The following is a 6,000-nucleotide window of genomic DNA, read 5'->3' as shown; positions in this document are numbered from 1 at the left end:
TAGGCCAGGAGATTAGGATTGAGACTGGAAGAAAAAGCTTGTGTGGGGGTAAAATGGGGAGTGATCCTCTCCAGACCCTGGAATTTAACCCAAAATTCCTAAATCCAAACATTCCTCTGTTGTCAGCAAATAGCTGTCACTACTAGCAAAATGTGTGTCTTTCCCCTCTAATCACAGGACCAGATAGAGGATGACAATTTATATCTGCTATCAGTTATTCCTTTAGCTCCAGTCATAGAGATCTGTGCAGTTTATCTAAAGGTTACAATCTTGCTGATGAACCATATGGGTTTCAATATTATGCCACATGAGGAAACATTAAAAGAAAATTAAGATTGCAAAATCAAGTACTCAGAAATTAGGGAATGCTAGAGTTAAAGTTGTCCCTGCAATATTAATTTGGCTCTCTTTTGCATATGCATTATGATAGTCTTTAACTCCATGATCACATAATATTTTTCCAAAATGCCCCTGCCTCATTCAGAGCACAGGAAGGACTATACTCTGGGGATGAATCAGGGTTATGTAGTCAAGGAAGTTGTTGTTTTTAGGACCCTTACATAATATACTGCAGATGTTGAAAGGTGTGTAGTGAATGAGACAGGGAATTACAGGAACAGAAGGGACGTTCTTGTGGTTTAGGAAGTTGAATATTGCCCTGGAAGTAGGGTGACCAGATGTCCCGATTTTATAGGGACAGTCCTGGTTTTTGGGTCTTTTTCTTATATAGGCTCCTATTACCCCCCACACCCTGTCCCGATTTTTCACACTTACTGTCTGGTCACCCTACCTGAAAGATTGGATTCTATCCTTGCCTCTGCCACAGAATGCCCTGGTGATGCTGGGCAAATCACTTAAACTCTTCACAGGTAAACCTGGCACAGACAGCTTTAATTCTCACATTTCCTAACTTCTGAGTGCTTGACTTTGCAACATAAATGTTTATTTAACTTATTTTTGTATATAATAGTATGCTACATTAAAATAAGTCTTTGTCTTAGGCCTTGTATACATTGGAGAAATTTGTTATGTTAACCACTATTGGTGCTTCCTAAGATGACTATAATATACCATGTCTTCATGATTCCAACAATGTCTAGGCACTCACACCAACATTTTAAGTTCAAGCAAGGCTAACCACCTTGTAGTCCTCCTCCATCCCAATATACACTAACGCAGAACCAGCATAAACAACAAATGCTAACTTAGTGCCCTGCATAATACTAATACTCCTCCCATTGTTATCCAACAGTGCACCAATTAATGCTTAAGAGGTCTGTCTGGCCTAGTTTCTGAATTGTATAGGCCTAGGGTAAAGGTTTGTGGAAGCCCCTTTTCCAAACAAATAGTATTATACACACCATAGCATTGACTTCTCCATTGATGTAGCAAGACAATTTTTCATCAGCGACTCAGAAGACATCTCCTTACAATCACATGTGGTGCAGCTTTTTTTTTTTTTCCCTTCCTGGTAATTTGGCAGTGTTGTTTGCCAATTATGCTTGGTGGTATAAGGCAGACATTTTGGCAGTGATGACCAACAGGGGCAACAAGATCTAGTTGCGGCTGAAGAGTTTGTGGGTCTATGCCCAAACGTCCAAGTGGATGCTGAATACAGCATCATTTGGTCCATTAATCAGTACCAGGGGCAAAAATTAAAAGGGCTGGAGGCCGAAGCAAGGCCCAAGGCAGTGAGGAAAATCTGATTATTTTATGAGGAACTAAACCATACTCTTGGGATTTACCCATCAATGCCACCTGAAATACTGAGGACAGCACCAAGGCATCATGTACCGTGATGGTGAGGGGGGTCAGAGGGAGAGAAGGAAGAAGACAACAATGTCTCCATTGCCCCAATGGAGATCAGGAATGAGTAGGAGAATTGGGAGATCGCTGAAACAATGCCAGGATCCTCTCTTTGGAGAGTGAGGATTAAGAGGTGACAGCAGAGATGACGGTGATGCTGCCTTGGGAATGGAGAAGCCTGATGAGGGGCTTGCAGTACAACGCGGCTTTTCCAGAAATTATATTATTATTGTGGCTGGGTTTGCAAACTTGTGGCTGGAAAGAGGCCACCAGATTCTTTCGACCGTCTAGTATTGCTGAGGTGGGTGGGGACAACCTGACCTGGGGATGAACGTGCCCCCTCAGTTCTGACACTACAGCAGCGGCCCTATTCCAGCCCCCTCACACCCGAGCTTTTCGCCGCCAGATTCTAGAGTTTGTCGCCGCCGCCACCTCCCACCACGTTGGGCCGCATGGGCCAGTGTTTGCAACACAAGCGGGAACCCCAGCACGCCCGCTGCTGTCTGGCCTGTTGCATGGTGCTACGGGCTGAACTCTGCGTTGCGGGTGCCGCCGCCTGAGGCACACGCTGTGCTGCCCGCTGCGTGCTCCCCTCTCAGCGGGGCTCTCGGCAGGCGGGGCTCATCCACCACGGGCTGCGCTGAGTCCAGTCCTCCCGCCACCTCAGAGCCGAGTCCTCACTCCCAGTCCCTCTCCCAACCTGTTGCGCTATTAGCATAGCCCCGCCCCTGATGCGGAGCTGCCCAATGGGAGGGGGCGGGCGCGAGGGGGCGTGCCCGGGGCGGGGCTGGGAGCGGTCGTGGGACGGGCGGCTGTGGCGCTGGCCGGAGGGTGTGAGTTCAATGGGCAGCGCGGAGGGATGCGCAGGGGCCCGTCGCGGCCCGGCTGCTGCCTGCGCTCGGGGACTCGCTTCTGCTGCCATCTCACGGCGTCCCCCGCCGCCCTCAGCCCGGTAAGGACCCCGCCCGGGGGCGCGTCTCGTCCCTGGTGTCCGGCCCGGGCAGCTGCTGTCGGCCGGAGCGTTGGGCGCCCACATGGGGTTGCAGGGGCCGTGCCAGGCGCCGCGAGGGGCGGCCTCGGGGGAGCGGTAGGGGAGCCGGGGGCGCAGCCTGGGTGGGGGAGCAGGGTCCGGCCGGGGGGTCTGAGGGGCTTCAGGACTCGGCTGTCGCCGCGGGAGTGGGGGCTCCCCGCGATTGTCCCACCCCCTCCCCAGGCAAAGTGCGCCCTCGGCGGGGCGGGTCCGTCTGCCCCCTGCGTCCCCATCCGCTCTGGGCTCCACGCCCGGGGGCCCCTCTGTTCGGGGCATCCTCCCTGTCTGCGGCCAGCGAAGGGGACCGAGGGGCGGCTAGGAGCGTCCCCTAAATCTCCTGCCCCATGAAGTGCCCCGTCCCCCTCGGCTCGGCCCTCGGTGAACCCCCTCCCCGGCCGGGCTGCTACCTGCGCCCATTGCCGCTCAGCCTCCCCCCTTCCCCTGCGGTGTGTTTGCGGCTCGAGCGGCTCCTCTCCATTGTATGTAAATCCTGGGCAGGAGGGCGAGGACGTGCGAGTTGGCAGCTGGCTGCATCGGCTGGTCGAGGGGGCCCCTGCCTGCCGTACAGAGTCCTGCTAGGAATGCGAGACATTCCGTGTGCGAGGCGTGGGAGGCAAACCCTCGCTGCAATCGGGCCCAGTTGGAGCTACACGGCAGCACTGCTGTGTGCTCTGGCTGCATTTTATAAACAGCCCGGGTTGAGAGCTTTTGACTGTTCCTTTTAAAAACAGATTTGTAGATTTTTCGCTCCAAAGGAACTCTTCAAAATGTGGCCCTGGTAGGGAACTTTATCGTCTGCGAGAGAAAATTGTGCTGAGAGAGCAGATTTCTGAAATAGTTGGTCTGGGGTGTGTGTGTGTGGATTGGTTTATTTGGGGGGTGGGAAGGATGGTTTGTGATGGCAACTACTTGTTCTTAACCAAAGTCTGGAGATATTTATAAGAGTTGTTTTGGACTTTCTTCAAGAGATTCTAGCCTTAAAAAAAGTGTATAAGAATGAACATGCAACTTTTTTTTTTTTCTAGTAATGAAATATGCGTGTTCTGGGAGGAAAACTTTTTTTTTTTTTTCCCTCCTACCTCTGTCTTGTGACAAGTACAAGTGAGGAAAAAATAGAAGAGTGTACCTACAGCAAAAATTTGACTAAAGGGGATAAATATTATGTAATTCCTAATATTACAACTGAAAGAGTATAGGAAAATATCTTTAAATTTTTGTGTATTTTAAAGTGTTTATACATGTCTTACTGTGTCCCCTGAATAGTCATTGCTGTCTTCCCCTTTTTGTGCGAGTTAGTCACACAGTAGTAGATGAGAGAAAAACATTTTCAAAAGAGGGAAATGTAAAAGCATAGTCATATTAAGGGGGACTGGTCAAGTACCCAAAACTATGTTAAATTCATTATTGAAACAGACTGTCTTTAATTTGACAATGTGTCCTTTTTAAATACTGTGGAAAATTCTGCTTATGTCTCAGTAGTAGAAGATGTTACACTTGTTGAAAGAAGGAAGCGGTTATGTGAAAGACAGGATTGCAAAGTAGCTTTCTGGCTAGGAGACTAACACATGGGAACTGAGGAAGGTTGCACAAATGTTTTGCTCAACCCTGTGTTTGTTTAATGTAAACTTCACCTGTAATCACCTCCTCCACACACTTTAGCAGGTTTCTATTAATGTAGTTGTTACGTTGGAATTACTAATTTCATTTTCAGCATTGTTTATATATTTTCTTATAGTGTTATACATACTACTTCAAAACAATATATATATTATCAAGGCAGTTAAACTGGGTTAGTTAAACTCTAAATTTTCTTTCTTTTTAAGCATCTGACAAACCAGTAATGCTGTAGCATAAATTTTTTTGACCTAATTTCCTCCTCTTTATTATTCCTGGTAGTTTTAAAACAAAATGGAGAAAAGTAATGGAAATGCATGAGAATACTACCTGTCAGAACATATAGTGGGAGTATTCAAAACAGAGGAGTTACTGGCTTCTTTAAATTGTCTAAACAGATTTTAAAAAATGTATGCAATACCTCTTTCAACCTGCAGTGAATACCTACGATTATATTATAATAAATTCTTGCTTTCTCATGTTTATAATAAAAATAGTTAAACTAGCAACTTCACTGAGGTGCAAACAAATGTATTGTAATCTCTGCAATTCAAAGTCTTAACCATTTGGCCTTTATAATGCTGTTTACAATTGTTTTTCCTCTGAGCTAAACATACAATGTAAACATAAATTCTCTTCTCTTAGTGTTTAAAGGATAAATGTAGTCATTTATCAAAATGGAACCATACCTGCCTTTGCTACCTGGAGCTTTATGCTTTGAAGTGAATTACTTCACTTGGCACAATGAAGTAGGAATGACTCTGGTTTTCTTAAATTAAATGAATAGAGATGGCTGCTTAGCTATATCAATTTATTCATTCCGAAGTATAAACTTTCTTTGGGAGTGAACTTCCTAAAAAGTGCTGTGCTAAAACTAAAATAAAATAGAACCCCCTGAAATTAACTCCTGTAGGTTTTACAGATTGAATCTCAATATCTGACACACTAAAGAAGTTACATTTTTGGAATTTCAGTAGCTTCTTTGCCTTCCTTTGTTTTTAGTGTGAGTTACTGTTATTAAAAACAAAAAAAATGGCAGTTGTCTTAAAGTCCCATGTTGCAATTAAACTTTAGCCTTTTTCAGACTGTTTTCCTTTTTCCATCCAACTGTGGTAGGCCAATAGGATCCCTTTGAAATTTTACCATGTTTAAACATGGTAACCAACAATCTTATTAACTGAAATGGTGTTGAACATGGCCTAGTTGTCCATGTGTTTTTGTTCAGCATTATGCCAATTTTTCATGGTTGTTGGCAACTGTTCAGCCATGGTAAAATTTTATAGTGTAGACCCGGACTCAGTGTATGCATTATAGAGTGTATTAAATTAGGGATTCATGAACACATGTTCAGGAAAGAGAACAGTTCTTTGAAGTAAATTTAGGGATTAGTTTGTGTTGCTCCAGCACAAAGCTTATAGACTACCTTCATGCACCACCTCCACCTGGTCTTCAGGTAATGCTAGCATTAATTAATTATTTGCTTTATAACTTCAGATAATCAAAGGATTTTAAAACAATTTGATTTAAATGTTTCAATATCCAAGAATTTA

The sequence above is a fragment of the Emys orbicularis genome, chromosome 8 (genome assembly GCF_028017835.1).
Source record: "Emys orbicularis isolate rEmyOrb1 chromosome 8, rEmyOrb1.hap1, whole genome shotgun sequence".
Lineage (NCBI taxonomy): Eukaryota > Metazoa > Chordata > Testudines > Emydidae > Emys > Emys orbicularis.
Note: the sequence above shows the minus strand (reverse complement) of the source record.